Raw genomic sequence first — 18602 nt, 5'->3', positions numbered from 1 at the left:
CTCCATCCAACTTTGTTCCCTTGCTGGTGAGGAGTTTTGGTCCTTTGTAGGAGGTGAGGTGTTCTGGTTTCGGGCGTTTTCCTTCTTTTTGCACTGGTTTCTTCCCATCTTTGTGGATTTATCCACCTGTCGACTGGGTCTCTGAGTGGACACCCAGATTGTTGATGATGAGGCATTTCTGTTACTTGGTTTTCCTTCTACCAGTCTAGCCCCTTCGCTGTACGACTGCTGAGGTCCACTCCAGGCTCTGCTTGTCTGGGGTGCACCTGTAGCAGCTGCAGAACCGTGAGGCATGCTACCAGTTTCTTCTTTTGCTATTTTTGTCCCAGAATGATGCCTGCCTAATGTCAGTCTGATCAGTCCTTTATGAGGTGACTCTGGATATACAGGGTTCAGGGAGCTGCTTGAGGAGTTGGTCTGTACTTTATAGGAGCTCAAGTGCTGAGCTGTGAACTCTGTTGTTCATTCAGGGCTGTTATGCTGCTACATTTATGTCTGCTGCAGCAGAACTTTTAAAACCCCTTTTTATCCTCAGATGCTCTGTCTTGGGGAGTTGGGGCTTTCTTTATGAGTGTCCGTTGCACTATCCTGCCCAGCTAGGAGGCCGTCTAGTCACTGTTTGCCTGGTGAGGCTCCGCCCTGCTGATGTGGGGTCTGCCCTGTTTCTGGGGGCTCTGCCCTGCAGCCGCGGGCTCTGCCCTGCTGCCACGGGCTCCACCCTGCAGCAGAGTCTCTCTGTTATGGTGGGTTGCCTCGGCAATGGCAGGCTGCGTCAGCAATGGGAGTGTACCTCAGTAGGGGCGGATTGCCTCTGTAATGGTGGACGCCCCTCCCCCACCGAGCTGCACTGTCCTGGGTTCAGCTGTGCCTGCAATGAAACTCTCCACCTGGAGCGTTTCGAATTGCCATTTTGTTTGTCCCTGTGGGGCTGAAACCCACCAAGCCTGCTCGCCTGGCTCCCTGCCTCAGAGCACCTTTCTTTCTTTTCTTTTCTTTTTTTAAGTTTAACGGATGGCTCTCTCCCAGGTGTTTTGGTCGCCCACTGTTAGGGCACCGGCATCTGTGTGATTTCCTGTACAGCGAGCCACTGCGGTGGCTCAAACGCCACTTCCCAGGAATCTCCATGTCTGGCTCACTGTCCAAGTCCCGTTTAATCAGATGAATATGCTAATCTGCCCTCCTAAATCTCAGATTGCCAGTTTAGCAGGGCACCTGGGCCAGTGTGTTTTGTGCAGATTGTTGCGGAGTGCCACTGTGCTGCGGCGCCGGCTGAAGCGGCTGCAACAGCCAAAACAGCTGTGCTTGTGTTTCATGTCTTTCCTACACCTGGGAATTTCCCCATTCTGTGGGCAACAAAGATCCATCTGGAAATGCGGCTTTGTCTCACCCTCTGAGTGTTCACTGAAAGCTGCGATCCTGAGTTGTTCTTACCACGCCATCTTGAATCCCCCCCCCAAAGTTTTTATTTGTTGTGCCAGGGTTTGGTATTGGGATGATGCTAGCCTCATAGAATGTGTTGGGAGAAGCCCCCCTCCTCAGTTTTTTGGAATAGTTTTTGTAGGAATGATCCCAGCTCTGCTTTTTATATCTGGTAGAATTTGGCTGTGAATCCATCTGATCCTTGGCTTTTTTTGATTGGTAGGCTATTTATTACTGATTCAGTTTTGGAGCCTGATTTTTCTCATAGCTGTTCAGGGAATTAATTTCTTCCTGGTTCAGACTTTGGAGAATGTATGTGTCCAGGAATTTATCCATCTTGTCTAGGTTTTCTAGTTTGTATGCATAGAGGTGTTCATAGTAGATTCTGATGGTTATTTTTATTTCTGTGAGTTCAGCAGTAACACTTATTTCATCATTTCTAATTGTGTTTCATTGGATCTTTCTTTTCTTTTTTATTAGTCTAGCTAGTGGCTGACCTTATTAATTCTTTTAAAAAAGCAACTCCTGGATTCATTGATCTTTTGAATGGTTTTTCGTGTTTTATTTTCCTTCAGTTTAACTCTAATTTTGGTTATTTATTGTCTTCTGCTAGCTTGGGAGTTGATTTGTCCTTGCTCCTCTAATTCTTCCAGTTGGGATATTAGGTTGTTAATTTGAGATTTTTCTAACTTTTTGATGTGGGCATTTATTGCTACAGATTTCCCTCTTAACGCTGCCTTAGCTGTGTCCCAGAGATTTTTGTATTTTATGTCTTTGTTCTCATTAGTTTTGAAAAACTTCTTGATTTCTACCTTAACTTCATTTACCCAAAAGTCATTCAGGAGCATATTGTTTATTCCATGTAATTGCATAGTTTTAAGTAATTTTCTTAGTATTGACTTCTATTTTTATTGTGTTCTGGTCCAAGAGTGTGTTTGGTATGATTTTCATTTTTTTGCATTTGCTGATGATTGTTTTATGTCCAATTATGTGGTCAGTTTTAGAATATGTGCCATGTTATGATGAGAAGAATGTATATTCTGTTGGTTTGGGGTGGAGAGTTCTGTAGAGATCTATCAGATCCATTTGGTTCAACGTTTAGTTTAGGTCCTGAATATCTTTGTTAATTTTCTATGTTGATGATCTGTCTAATACTGTCAGTGGAGTGTTGAAGTCTCTCACTATTATTGTGTGGAGTCTACATCTCTTTGTAGGTCTCTAAGAATTTGCTTTATAAATCTGAGTGCTACTATGTTGTGTGCATATATATTTAGAATAATTAGATCTTCTTGTTGAATTAAACCCTTTATCATTATATAATGCCCTTCTTTGTCTTTTTTTATCTTTGTTGGGTTAAAGTCTGTTTTGTCTAAAATTAGGATTGCAATTCTACTTCTTTCTGTTTTCCATATTCTTGGTAGATTTTCCTCCATCCCTTTATTTTGAGCCTATGTATGTCTTTACATGCAAGTAGGTCTCTTTAAGGCAGTATACCATTGGGTTTTGCTTTTTTTTATTCAGCTTGCCACTCTGTGCCTTTTAGGTAGGACATTTAGCCCATTTACATGAAAGGTTAGTATTAATATGTGTGGATTTGATCCTGTCATTGTGTTGTTAGCTGGTTATTATGCTGGCTTCTTTCTGTGGTTGCTTTATAGCGTCACTGGTCTGTGTATTTGAGAGTGTTTGTGTATTATTTGGTAGTAATCTTTTCTTTCTATATTTAATGCTCCTTTCAAGACCTCTTGTAAGGCAAGTCTGGTACTAATGAACTCCCTCAACATTTGCTTATCTGAAAAGGATCTTATTTTTCCTCTGCTTAGAATGCGTAGTTTGACTGGATATGAAATTTTTGGTTGAGGATTTTTTTCTTTAAAAATGTTGGATATGAGCCCCATTATCTTCTGGCTTATAGTGTTTCAGCTGAGAGGTTCACTGTTAGTCTAATGGGATTTTTTTTTTTTTGCAGGTGATCTTCTCTTAACTCTAGATGCCTTTAACATTCTTTCTTTCATTTTGACCCTGAAGATTCTGTAGATTATGTGTCTTGGGGATAATCTTTTTGTATAGAATCTTGCAGGGATTCTCTGTATTTTCTGAATTTGAGAGTTGGCCTATCCAGCAAGGTTGGGGAAGTTTTCATGGATGATATCCTGAAATATATTTTCCAAGTGGTTTGCTTTCTCCCCCTCCCTTTTGGAGATGCCAGTGATTCGTAGATCTGGCCTCTTTACATAATCCCATACTTCTCAGAGGTTTTGTTCATTCCTCTTCATTCTTTTTTCTTTATTTTGTCTAACTGTCTTATTTCAGAGAACCAGTGTTTAAGTTCTAAGATTCTTTCCTCAGCTTGGTCTATTCTGCTGTTAATAGTTGTAATTGCATTGTGAAATTCTTGTGTTGTGTTTTACAGCTCTGTCAGAGCTGTTAGGTTCCTTTTTATACTAGCTGTTCTGTCCTTCAACTCCTGTATTGTTTTATTACGATTCTTAGTTTCCTTGCATTGGGTTTTGCCATTCTTCTAAATCTCAAAGATCTTTCCTGTCCATATTCTGAATTCTACTTTTTCTTTTTTTTTCTTTTTATTGCATTTTAGGTTTTGGGGTACATGTGCAGAGCATGCAATACAGTTGCATAGGTACACACAGGGCAGTGTGTTTTGTTTGCTTTCTCCCCTTCACCCACATTTGGTATTTCTCCCCTGGCAATCCCTCCCCACCTCCCCCTCCCACTGGCCCTCCCCTTTTCCCCCTATAGACCCCAGTGTTTAGTACTCCCCTCTGTGTGTCCATGTGTTCTAAAAATATGGAACGCTTCACGAATTTGCGTGTCATCCTTGCGCAGGGGCCATGCTAATCTTCTCTGTATCGTTCCAATTTTAGTATATGTGCTGCCGAAGCGAGCACTGAATTCTACTTTTTCATTCATTTCAGCCAACTCACATGGTTAAGAACTCTTGTTGGAGAACTGGTTCAGTCATTTGGAGGACATATGACACTCTGTCCATTTGAGTTACCAGAATTCTTGTGTTGGTACTAGAATTCTTGTTCCTTTAACTGCAGCATAGATTGAGTACAGTTAATAGACTTCTTTTCTAGATGTTTTTACAGGGCCAAAGTTTTATGCATGGTCTTTATTTGAAGCTGAAGTCTTTGGTTTCACAGTGTTGTATATTAGTGGGTTATTTTTGGTGTTGAAGCTTTGGATATGATCCAGTAGGTGGCGTTTAGGCATATTGGTCGTTGGTAGACTTGCTCAGTTGTGTGGCTCCCCTTTCTTTCCTCAGTTGCATCTGTGTTCCCTCACAACTGCAGCTGTGTTTACTTTGAATGCTCTGAAAGTGTGGGTTCCTCTCTTCTTTGAGTGCTGGCTGTAAATCATGGCTTAGCACTTTTAGGCTGCCCCCTGCAGCTCTGGGGTGATCTCAGGGCTTATGATTCTCCCCCAAGTTGGAGGCAATAGAGGAAGAAACCTTAGTAGTGGTTGTGGCCAAGGGTCTTTTTCTTGTTTCCTGGGGGCTGTACCCCAGAGAGATACAGGTTAGAAATTGCTCAGTGCATTCATCCCAGGATGGAGGGTCTGTGCTGTGGGCTCAAGCCAGGAGTTCCTGTCTAGTGACAAGCAGAGTGGAACTCAGGGAGGATATACCTACCTCCTCTCCTTGGGTCGATTGCAGCTTGTTGGAGGTATGGGTAAGGCACTTAGGGTCTTTGCTCCTTCACTAATCCTAGGGTAGCAAGGACACTTCTACTGCAGAGGCAGTGGCAGAGAGGCTTCGATTACCCCTATAGGCTCTGCCCAGGGAGTTGCAGAGCTGCTACTGGCTCAGTGGCCCCAGCAGGGGATGGCTGGAGGCCCACACCTGAAGGACCTGCCTGGTGAGGAGGTATAGGAAAGGCCACTTTTCCATAGGGCTGCCGCAGTATGTTGCGGGTCTGCACTGGTCCCTAGTCACCTTGGGTTTTCTCGTACCCAGGGGTATCAACAGTGAGGGCTGTGAAACAGCAAAGATGGCAGCCTTCCTCTCCCCTTGGGAGCTCCCTCCTAGGGAGGTATGAAACCTCCATCAGCCAGAAAACACCAGTGGGGGTAGCTGGAGGCTCCAGCCTGGAGGTCCTGCCCAGTGAGGAGAAATGGGATCGGGACTCACTTAAAACAGCAGTCTGGCCATGGAAAACTATTTTCATATAGATATACATGGCTTATGTATAAAAAAGGAGATTTGGGAATTTATTTAAAAAATGTTCTATCATAAGTATCTGGCTTTCAACTCTGTCTTGCTATTGAACTAAAAAAGAAGATTTCTTTTCAAGATAGCACCCATCCCTTCCTTCACTAGAGCAAAATGTCTCTTGGCTTACCTTTAAAGCAGATGGAATACAGAGAAAGAAAAATAACACCTGAATTACTAAAAAAATTACAGAAGAAATAATGGAAGATAATTTTAAAATAGAGTTCCCATAAGACTGGTGAAGAACCAGTTATGCCATTGGGATATATCATTCATTCATTCATTTGAGAATATTTATAGAGAGCCAAGATTTGCCAGGCACCAAGAATAGCAATAAACTAAACTTTCCCACTTTCACAGTCCAGATAATAGCACTGAGATCATCCGCAAGTATATTTATTTGATTTCTGTAGAACCTTGGAGAAGTCTCACAGAAAATGAATTGCTGTTTTCTGGATGATCCATAATGAGAATAAAAATATTTGCTTTTGGGGGACAACTACATCGAGCCCTGTGCTCAGGGTTGCTATATCCCAATTCTATCTGCATTTTGTGTTATCTATTGCAAGTTACCCTAAAATTTATTATATCACAATTTCTATGGGTCATGTATCTGGGAGCAGCTTAGCTGGGTACCATTTGGCCTAAGGTATCTCACCAGGTTGCAGTCAAACTGTCGGTCATCTCAAGACTTGAATGGGACTGAAGAGACTGCATCCAATCTCACTCGCATGGTCATAGGCAGGCCTCAGAAGGTCTGCTTCCAAGGTTACTCATATGAGCTTATTTATCCATGGGGCTACTTTATGACATGGCAGATGGTTTCCCCCAAATAGGCAAACTGAAGGAGAGTGTAAAAGAATGCCAAAGGTAGAAGCCACAGTCTTTTTATAACCTGATCTTGCAATTGACATCCTATCACTTCTGTTGTATTCTATTTGTTAGGAGCCAGTGCATAAATCCAGCCCAAACTCTAGGGAGGAGATTACCCAAAGATATGGATACCAATAAGTAGGGATTATTGGGTCATTGTAGAGACTGTCTAACACAACATTCCACTTGCTATACGTGTCTTTGGCTTACGGGTCACAGTATAGATTTCCATTATTTCTCCCCACTTCTTTGGCATAAATGGTTGCAAGCATTTGGTTAATGTTTCACACATTATGCTTTAATATTGAATATGTTTAGGCATACCCACCATAATGATGATGGTTTGCAGGGCCTATGAAGTGGAGGGTTTCTTTTAAGGTGGCATCTTGTAATCACTTGCTCTCTATTTGTTATTGAGAGAGCATATTGTGATACAATCATGGAATCACAAATGAGTGCTTATCGAATTAGACATTTAGGAGGCTTTCCCCCTGGTCATTCATGCCCTGCCATTTCAGCTGTTCTAACCAACAAGGCAATTGAGCTCATTAGATCACAGGACTGAGGGTCAAGAAATCCGGATTTGAACCATGGCCCTACCTCTAGCTCTTCACATGGATCAAGTTTATTTATCTCTTGGAAGTTTTGTTTCTTTTTTCTTTTTTTAATGGTCTCTAAAGTCCCTTCCCATTCTAACATTCCATACTTCTTTAGTCACAGGTATATTTACTCTCCAGGAGCTTTGCATAGAGCCAGGTAAATGGACTTGTTTCGGTCTTGCTCTGGTTATATAGATTGTCGGTACTGGACAGACTCTTACCTCTGGACAATTTTCTAGAGGAACAGAGACCCTGGAAACAAAACGGACATTTCCACCAGTTTTGCATGGGAAAGTGTTTAACATTTATTGAAATCTTGCCATGTGCCAGGCACTATGCTAAACACTTTATAGGCATTCTCATTTTATTCTAATAACAATCCTACAAAGTAGGTATCTTTCTAGCCTTTGTTTATAGAAGAAGGAACTGAGGCTCAGAATTTGTCAAAACCACAAGCTGGTAATGAGCTGGGCCAAAATTCTAATGACTGGTCTCTTTGGCTCAAAGCCAGGCTCTTAACCTCTAAGTTGTCTGTTTTGGGCTGCAGTCCCTTAGATAGGGCTTAATCAGTCAAAAATCCAGGACCCTGGGCAATGGAACTTATCAAAGTATTTTGGCCAGTGTGGTATCTTAGAAATCTTAAGTAGACCATGGGAATGAACAGTATTGTTTCCAGAATAAGCAGGTGATGTAAAGGTGTGGCCTAAAGAAAGGCAGATCTATGAGAAAATATCATTTTATGACATGACCCCTAAATGCATATTGCTGAGCAAAGATAACCAAAAGCCTTGTGCTGCTGCTGCTTTTAAAAATTCTTTCCACTGTCTTTTAAAAAAATTCCCCATGAATGTACATTTATTTGAAAACCTCTGCTGTGTATTTAGTGAGTAAGAGAGTTACAAAATGGTAATGCCACTCAGCCCCTCCAGTCATCCTGAATGTATAGCCATGGATTCTTTTTGCGGAAGGTCTTTCAAAGTAGGCAGGACTTATGGGCTGATTTTCCTTTTTCTCCTTGAGGCTTTTAGTCACACAACTAGAGCTTAGAATTGAATTGGAGTCATGGCACACTGTAAAATAGTCTTCAAGACTCTACTGGGAGCCCCCTGGCAAGGGATGTGTCTGGTTTCTGGTTCCTTAGTTTGCAGTGTCACTGTTACACAAGCTGGCTCCTGCTATGGGCTGTCAAGGGAGGATGCCCATCACTTTTCAGTGGCTCTTGTTCCTAAATGGCTATTTTAGGAGGGAGACCTGTGAAGATGGAAGAAATATTATTTTATATAGCCATTTATTTGGCTGTTGCTAGAAGGAAAATTTCCATCGACATGAAGAAGTCATTCCAAAGATTTTACTAAATGGGAATGCTGTATTAGAGTGATCAAAACTTTAAGTAACAAGGTATAACCACTAAAACGTATGGAGAATTTTACAGGAGCTTTGCACGTCATCTAAGTATATTCTTTCACCAATCTTGGGTGATAGGTATTATTATTATCTTTATCATGCAGATGATATGTACAGAATTTATGGGACTTATTCAAAGTCACAATTCCAGAACTGGGAGAGCTGAACAAGAACTTGGGTCTTTCAGAATCCAAAGCCGGTACCAAAACAGAGATATAGACCAATGGAACAAAACAGAGGCACCGGAGGCAACACAACATATCTACAACCATACAATCTTTGATAAACCTGACAAAAACAAGCAATGGGGAAAGGATTCCATGTTTAACAAATGGTGTTGGGAAAACTGGCTAGCCATGTGCAGAAAGCAGAAACTGGACCCCTTCCTGACACCTTACACTAAAATTAACTCCAGATGGATTAAAGACTTAAACATAAGACCTGGCACCATAAAAACCCTAGAAGGAAATCTAGGCAAAACTATCCAGGACATAGGAGTAGGCAAGGACTTCATGAACAAAACACCAAAAGCATTGGCAACAAAAGCCAAAATAGACAAATGGGACCTAATCAAACTCCACAGCTTCTGCACGGCAAAAGAAACAGTCACTAGAGTGAATCGGCAACCAACAGAATGGGAAAAAATGTTTGCAGTTTACCCATCTGACAAAGGGCTGATATCCAGAATTTACAAAGAACTCAAATGGATTTACAGGAAAAGAACAAACAAGCCCATTCAAAAGTGGGCAAAGGATATGAACAGACACTTTACAAAAGAAGACATATATGAGGCCAACAGTCATATGAAAAAATGCTCATCGTCACTGGTCATCAGAGAGATGCAAATCAAAACCACATTGAGATATCATCTCACGCCAGTTAGAATGGCCATCATTAAAAAATCTGGAGACAACAGATGCTGGAGAGGATGTGGAGAGAAAGGAACACTTTTACACTGTTGGTGGGAGTGTAAATTAGTTCAACCATTGTGGAAGACAGTGTGGCGATTCCTCAAGGCCTTAGAAATAGAAATTCCATTTGACCCAGCAATCCCACTACTGGGTATATATCCAAAGGACTATAAATCGTTCTACTATAAGGACACATGTACACAAATGTTCATTGCAGCACTGTTTACAATAGCAAAGACCTGGAATCAACCCAAATGCCCATTGATAATAGACTGGATTGGAAAAATGTGGCACATATACACCATGGAATATTATGCAGCAATCAGAAATGATGAGTTTGTGTCATTTGTAGGGACATGGATGAATCTGGAGAACATCATCCTCAGCAAACTGACACAAGAACAGAAAATGAAACACCGCATATTTTCACTCATAGGCGGGTGATGAAAAATGAGAACACATGGACACAGGGAGGGTAGTACTAAACACTGGGGTCTATTGGGGGGAAAAGGGGAGGGCCAGTGGGAGGGGGAGGTGGGGAGGGATAGCCTGGGGAGAAATGCCAAATGTGGGTGAAGGGGAGAAAGGAAGCAAAGCACACTGCCATGTGTGTACCTATGCAACTGTCTTGCATGTTCTGCTCATGATGTACCCCGAAACCTAAAATGCAATTTAAAAAAAAAAAAAAAAAGAATCCAAAGCCAGTGTTCTATGTGCCGTACCCGCAAATAAGTAAGGATCTTCTTTTATTTGAATCTCAGAAACTTGCAAATGCCCCTCATCAGGGATAGGCATTTAAAATTTGCACTTCCTAAATTTGTAACACAGACAAAATGTAAGGTTGAATAGTTATTTTTCAAGAATAAACATTTACAAATCCCTTCAAAAATATCCATTTAAAGTTGATATAAAATATGAAATTATAAAATATCAGGATGAGAAAGGATCTGCGAAATAATGCATCCTTCATGTACCCTTCCATTCTTTTCTCATGCCACTTGCCATTCTCACCAGTTCATTTAAATAATCCTTCTCTTGGCAGCGCACTTAGTTTATAAAGCTCTATGCCTTAAAGACATTCTACAACGTGGGCATCTTCCTCATTCAGTTTCTGCTTCCCTCAATATTAGATCAAAATGGGATGAATTGTTCATAGAAGATGGAGGAACTGAGACTTAGAAAAGTAATTTGTCAAGATCACAAGCTAATAGTGAGCAGGGCCAAAATTTTCATGGTTAATCTGTCTGGCTCAAAGCCAGGTTCTTCACCTCTAAGTTGTCTATTTCGTGCACCAGCAGCTACTACTGAGTCTCTACATATCTTATTAGGGAGAAAAATTTATGCAACAGAAACAATGTCTTAGATATCTGTTTACTTTCCTCTGGAGAACTTGTTCATTTGGTAATACTACTTACCTATTTGTTTTTTCTTTCAACTTATTTGAATAGAGCTGTACTGTCCAATAAGGTAACCACTGATTAAATGAGGCTATTGAGCACTTGAAACATAGCTAGTCCCAATTAAGAGGTGCTATAAGTGTACCTCTTATAGCCAGATTTTGAAGACTTAGTATGAAACATCTCCTTAATAAGTGTTTATATTGATTACATGTTGTAATAATATTTTGGATAGATTGGGTTAATGTGTATTGTTAAAATTAATTTACCTAATGTTTTTAAGGTAGCTACTAGAAACTTTAAAATGACATGTGCCTCCTCGTACTACATTTCTATTAGACAGTGCTAACAAGACCATAGGTTAAATAATAAAGGAGATATAACTAGAAGAGTTAATTAAATCTCAGTCTTGGAAGATCTTGAAAGAATATTTGTGAATCATTGAGTATGCCAAATATTGCTCACAGAATACAGAAAAAGATAATGTCTTCACTCAAGTTTCACAACTTTGATATTGCATGGTAAGTGGAACTTTCACATACCAATATCCACAATTGTTTGAGTCAGACACCTTTTGCAGTTCTGTACCGGCTGTGTTTCATGAAGTAGTTTCACAGTTAGAAAAAAATACCAAGAATGGAGGCCTGAAAAGAAGAGGGCACTGTCCTGCAAAGGAATTAGGAGACAATTGTTTAATTTCCATATGAGAGTGATGAAAAGGAAGGCACCAAGCCATTAACTTAGGGTACACTGTCTGGCAAGCCTTTGGCAAGAGATGTAGCATCTATTAAGTGGGTCATAGATTGATTGTTAATTTCTATTTATGGGGTTTGTTTCATTTTCTTGTGTCTCAGCTCCAGGGTGATGCTTTAAATAGTTGTGAAGGCATCCATAGAGGTATTCAAAGTTTCTGGAGTGGTCATCATTAACTTCCTTTGTCAGTAATTCTCCACCTTCCAATGAGTCTTCAGCAGAATCAGAGCTATTCCCCTGGAATCCAACCAGTAAGCTGTTATCAGAATCCTCCAGCCATTCCTGGATGCCATTGCCAACAAGCTGGAAAGAACTGTGTAGGAGGAAATGCCAGCCTTGCTGAGTCAGGCAACTTCTTCAACCCAAGGTTGACTAGAAATGAGCATGACTGCATCCATGGGACCACAGGAGGTACAGTCAGCCCAGACCCAGCTCCATCTGATTTGCCAGCTAAGGAAGGAAACTGTCAGAGAAGAGAATGTTCCAACTCCATGCAGAGAAGGGCTGACATAGTTGAGCTCCATGCAGGCAGCAGGTGTGGTCACTAGCCCTTTGAATTATGGGGTTCCTTTGGTGTGGTTAGGATGAGAATGAAAGAATGAATAAAAGCTGAGGGCTATTACCCACAAGCTTTGGATTTAGATCTAGACTAGATGAGAGTAAATGGTCCAATTTCAGTAGCCTCCAAAGTGACTAAGTTTGAAGTTTAGCATGAAATTTGGAGTCAAAAGAAGTGAAGTTGATTCACTTCTACCAGTTAACAGCTATGTGATCTTGGCCAAATCACTTAGTCCTTCTGAATTTCAATTTCCACCTATAAAATGGGCATATAGTACCTCCTTTCTGGATTTAACTAAAGAAAGGTTTGTCAGGTTTAACTAAAAGATGTGTGTAAGAATACTTGTCAGCTGGTACAGGGAATGCAATGAATCTTTTCTCCTTTTCCGCCTTTGTGTGTTTTATTGTTAAAGCTTTAATATAAATAAATATATTTCCTGTAAAACCAAATCTTAACTTTTGGTAATGATAATACTTACCCTACCTTATCTTTTTTAACAACTTTATTTTGGAGATCATTGAACAATGATGACAATAATGATGATGATAATGAATACTTTTCTTTTATTCAGCACCTACTCAGTGCTTGGCCCTGTAAAATCATAATGACTCCATAAAGCAACTATTATTTACACCATTTTGTACATGAGAAATGAGGTTAAGACATTAAGTGGCTTACCAAAGGTTATGATTAGTAGACCTGAGATTTGAACCCTAGGTGTGACTGACATCAAAACTATGATTCTTAACCACTATGTTATATTGTAACAGTACTGTCAGTTCCCCTTATTTTTTATGAAACCAAAAGATTTTCTGTGTACATAAAAGGTATCAAAATGTGCTTTAAAAATTGAACCATTTTTAGAAAAACATCCCATGCTGATGGATAGAAAAAAACAATATCATTAAAATAGCTATACTGCCTAAAACAACTTACAGATTCAATGCTATTCCTATCAAATTACCAATTACATTCTTCATAGAAAAAACTATTTTAAAATTCATATGGAACTAAAAAAGAGCCCAAGTAGCCAAGGCGATCCTAAGCAGAAAAAAAACGGCTGGAGGCATCACTTTGCCCAACTTCAGACTACACCACAGTGCTACAGTAACCAAAACGGTATGGTACTGGTACAAAAACAGGCACATAGACCAGTGGAACAGAATACACAGCCCAGAAACAAGGCTACACATCTACAATCATCTGATCTTTGACAAAGCTGGCAACAACAAGGAGTGGGGAAAAGATTTATTCAATAAATGGTGCTGGGATAACTGGCTGCCCATATGCAGAAGACAGAAGCTGAACCCCTTTCTTATGCCATACACAAAAATCAACTGAATATGAATTAAAGACTTAAACGTAAAACCTAAAACTGTAAAAACCCTGGAAGATAACCTAGGCAATACCATCCTGGACATAGGAATGGGCAAAGATTTCATGACAATACCAAAAACAGTTGCGACAAAAGCAAAAATTTACAAATGGAATCTAATTAAGAGCTTCTGCACAGCAAGAGAAACTATCCACAGAGTAAACAGACAACCTACAGAGTGGGAGAAAATATCTACAAACTATGCTTGTGACAAAGGTCTACTATCCATCATTATAAAAAACTTAAACAAATTTATAAGAGAAAAACAACCTATTAAAAAGTGAGCAAAAGATGTGAACAGACACTTTTCAGAAGACATACATGCAGGCAGCAAGTATATGAAAAAAGCTCAATACCACCATTCATTAGAGAAATACAAATTAAAACCCACAGTGAAATACCATCTCATACTCAGAACGGCTATAACAAAAAGTCAAAAAAATAACATGCTGGCAAGATTTCAAAGAAAAGAGAACACTTATACACTGTTGATGTGAGTGTAAATTGTGGAAAGTAGTGTGGCAATTCCTCAAAGAGCTAAAAGTAGAACTATCATTCAACCCAGCTATCCCACTACTGGGTATGTACCCAGAGAAATATAAATTGTTCTGCTCTAAAGACGCATGCACATGAATGTTCATTGCATCAATATTCACAATAGCAAAGACATGGAATCAACCTAAATGCCCATCAGTGACAGATTGGATAAAGAAGATGTGGTACATATACATCACGGAATACTATGCTGCCATAAAAAGAATAAAATCATGTCATTTGCGGGAACATGGATGGAGCTGGAGACTATCCTTAGCAAACTAATGCAGGAACAGAAAACCAAATACTGCATACTCTCACTTAAAAGTGATAGCTAAATAATGAGAAGTTATGAACACAAGGGAACAACAGACACTGTACACTGTAGTCTACCTGAGAGTGAAGGGTGGGTGGAGGGAGAGGAGCAGAAAAAATAACCCAAAAATTGGGTACTAGGCTTAATACCTGGGTGATGAAATAATTTTTATTGTACAACAAACCCCTGTGACATGTTTACCTACATAACAAATCTTCACATGGACCCCCAAACCTAAAATAAAATTTAAAAAACCAACAATGTTCCTTTTCCCCATGATTCTTACTCCCACATTCCTTCCTCAAAACAAGAAATGCCAGTTTAATGCCCATATTTTTTCTATGTTCATATGAATGGACAAAAATAAAAGTATTCACACCATAAAATGCTTTTTCTGACTTAAAAAAATAAAATAAAAAATAAAAATGAAACCATTTCTAATTTTAACTATCTTAAGTAGTTAAACATATTTAATGTCTCATTAAAATTTTTAAATTGAAAGGCAATCAGGAAATTATTTTGATGAAAGAAAATTGAATTTTCTGGGCTGTCACATTGGCTCATGCCTGTAATCCCAGCAATTTGGAAGGCCAAGTTTAGTGGATCACCTGAGGTCAGATGTTCAAGACTATCCTGGCCAACATGGTAAAATGTTGTCTCTACCAAAAATACAAAAATTAGCCAGACGTGGTGGTGGGCACTTGTAATCCCAGCTACTTGGGAGGCTGAGGCAGGACAATTGGTTGAACCCAGAAGACAGAGTTTGCAGTGAGCAGAGATTGCGCCATTGCACTACAGCCTGGGGGACAAAAGCGAAACTCCACCTCGAAAAAAAGAAAAGAAAATTTAATTTCCCATTCTGTATGATAATTTAAAAAGAAATGTTTTTGGTGGATAAAATAAATTATGTTTAAAACAAAGACTGAAAGAACTAATTAGATATATACATATATAATTTAGAAATAATTGTAGTCCTTAAGGTTTTATTATTAATGCTTTATTATTTGGGAAGATGTTTCAGAATATGTAGATATGCAAGTTTGTTTGTATTATTGGAAGATTCCAAATACCTCTTTTGTTTTGCATAAGAACTCAAAAGTTACCTAAGACCCACCTGCCTCCATATCATCATATGTGAAAATATTTGATGAAATATGAAAATATAAAAAATAATCTAGAAATCAAAGTGTACAAAGCTGTTTCTGAGACTAAAGACATAATGCTGCCAATAAATAAAGTGACAAACCCACCTCATGGTAGAGGCGGGGAGAGACTTCCATCTGTCAAGTTGATACCAAAGAACGCTGTTATTTGCTGTTGCCCAGAGGCTCCCTTAGAATTCTTTTTCTTAGATTTTACTCAAAAGAACAAATGTCATTTTAATGCCAACATTTTCAAAAGCTGTTTATTCCTTAGATTTACTTTCCTAAAGTTTGGCCTCACCACTGGTCAGTCCATGGCTTTACTTGCACTTCCAGCAACTGTTGACTATGCTTCATTTTTAATCACTTTCTTCACTTGGCTGAGGCATCACTTTCTCTTGGTTCTCCTTCTATGCCACTGGCTGTTTAGGTCCTTCTCATCTACTGGTTGCTGAGTATTACAACACTGCAGAGTTTCACCCTAAAATCTTTTCATTTCTTTGTCTTTACTTACTTCCTAGGTAACAGCATTCACAGTCCCTATGCTTTGAAAGCATTTATACACCAATGAGCCTCAAATTTACAATTCTAGCCCTGACCTCTTTCCTAAATTATAGACTTGTACTCAGCCTCTACTGAAATCTCCGCTTGAATATTTATCTAATAAGGAATCTCAAAATTGACCTGTCAAAAATCAAACTCCTGACTTTCCTCTAACATCTTCCATCTCTCTGCTGTCATATTCTCTTCATACAGGCTTCTACCTCTCAGGAAATGGTTTCTCTGTCCTTTCAGTTGCCCAGGCTAAAACCTTATCTTCTGTCTTTCTCTGATAACACATATCCAATTCATCAGTAAATCCTGTTGACTTTACCTTCAAAATACTATGTATTAAAAATCTGAACACTTTCAACACCTCCTTTGCTACTATCCTGGTCCATGCTTCCACCATATCTCACTCTCTTACTGGAATTATTTCAATAACTTCCCAGCTGGACCTACTTCTTCCTTTACTTCAATACAGTCCGTTCTCAACATCAAGTCCAGAGTTATCTATTTTGAATGCAGGCAAGATCAAGTCATTCTTTTGCTCAAATCTTTTAATGGTTCCTCCTCTCACTCGCAGTAAAATTCTGAAATAGCAATGACCTGCAAGGCCCTATATAATTTTGCCCTCAGCTACCTCCTCATCTCATCATTTTGTCTCTTTCCACCTACCCCCTTTGTACACACTCTGCCTCAGCTAGAGTCAAAATTGCCTAGAACAATTACCTCTCTCACTTTTCACAGTTATTCACTCAAATGTCATCGTTTCAGAAGGATCTTCCCTGAAAACTTTTCCCCTCACCCCTGGCATTCCTATCTTCCTTATTCTGCCTTAGTTTTCTCAATAGCACTTATCACCACCTGACATAATATGTTTTTACTTGTTTATTTATTTTTGGTCTCCCCCAGTAATATATTAGCCCATATTCCAGATTCCAGGGCTAGCAGAGTAGATGATTTCAATCAAATCTCCCACTTGAAGTGGAACACAACAGACACACACACACACACACACACACACACTCACACACACACACACACATTCTTAAAAACATTAGAATCTAACAAGGTAGTAAGGAATTAAAACAAGAAAACAATTAATGCTCAAAGAGGTGAATCATGCTTCTCCTTTTTGGAAAGGAGGATTTGCTGATACTTAAAAGGAGGCTGAGAGGCAGAGCTTCACTGAGATCTTGGGAAATCACCCACTCTATCTCCTGGAACAACAAGGGCTGCCATTTTGACTTTGAGGCTTTTTGGCAATGGACTGGAAGCAGCAGACACAGAGCTAAGCTTTTGATAACTCAGATGCATGCAGGTTTGGGAACTGGCATTCATCTCCCTCAAAGACAGAGAGGCCCTAATATAGTATCCTTTGCTCTGGCTTGAGACAAAGACTGCAACCTGTAAGCATGGGGTATGGATTTTATTCTAGCCTGCCAAACCCTCAAATACTGGTTCAGACTGGTAATATACTCAGATGTCTCAGAGGCAAAAAAAAAGTAAAGCCCTTTTTGAAGGAAAATAATATCATCCTGGGTCTTAAACTGTCAATAAATGTAATTTTAATTTTTTAACAAGCTATGAAAGATTATAACGCAAATAAGATTCAAGACAAATCAATCCAGAACTAAGGAAAACAGCAGACAATGAAAATAGAGCTACAGGAATCCAGATACCAGAATTATCAGACAAATGTTGTAAAACAACAAGACTAATATGCTCATGTATATAAATGCTTTGTTTAAAAATAGCACATAGAAACCATAAGAGAGGACATTGTAAAACTGGAAAAGAATCAACTAGAAATAGAAAAATTGAAAATACAATAAGTAAAATAAAGTACTGAATGGATGAGTTTAACAGAGTATTATATACAATTGAAGAAAAAAAATTGTAAACTGGAAGCTGTGTCAGAGAAAAATATACCGAATGAAACAGAAAGAAAATTTTTAAAAGAGAAAATACAGAATATTGACTAAGAAACATAGAGGATAAAGTGAGGTCTAACATTCACATAATTGGAGTATAAAAAGGAAAAAGAGAGATAAAATGGAGTAAAGGCAATATTTTATAAGATGATGTCAAAGAATTTCAGAGAACTAACGAAAGGCATTTAATTTTACTATTTAATAAGCCTAAAGGGTCGAATGAAACTAAAAAGATAGAAATTTGCCTCCAGGCCAGGCACAGTGGTTCACGCCTGTAATTCCAGCACTTTGGGAGGCTGACGTGAGCAGAGCACTTGAGGTCAGGAGTTTGAGATCAGCCTGGTGTGGTTGTTCATGCCTGTGCTCTCAGCTACTAGGGAGACTGAGGCAGAAGAATTGCTTAAATCCCAGGGGTGGAGGTTGCAGTGAGCCAAGATTGCACCATTGCACTCCCACCTGGGCAACATAGTGAGACTCTGTCTTAAAAAAGAAAAAAGGGAAGAACGATCCAAGATAGCTGATCGCTAACATCTCGGGATTGCAGCTCCCAGTGAAAGCTCAGAGAACAAGAGGACACCACACTTTTAGACAAATTTTGGTCGCTCACGGAGC

General features: G+C 39.4%; 1 long non-coding RNA gene and 1 other non-coding gene across 3 annotated transcripts in view; one reads left to right on the top strand and one right to left on the bottom strand.

Moving 5' to 3' along the window:
• LOC118155336 (uncharacterized) overlaps nt 1-18602 on the top strand; it is a 100655-nt gene that overhangs the window by 51626 nt on the left and 30427 nt on the right. The window lies entirely within an intron of this gene.
• LOC118147976 (U6 spliceosomal RNA) lies at nt 4219-4325 on the bottom strand. Its single transcript, XR_004734705.3, has one exon. It is a non-coding gene; the product is annotated as a U6 spliceosomal RNA (small nuclear RNA).

The sequence above is a fragment of the Callithrix jacchus genome, chromosome 1 (assembly GCF_049354715.1).
Source record: "Callithrix jacchus isolate 240 chromosome 1, calJac240_pri, whole genome shotgun sequence".
NCBI lineage: Eukaryota > Metazoa > Chordata > Mammalia > Primates > Cebidae > Callithrix > Callithrix jacchus.
Note: the sequence above shows the minus strand (reverse complement) of the source record. Positions and strands in the feature narration are given on the sequence as shown.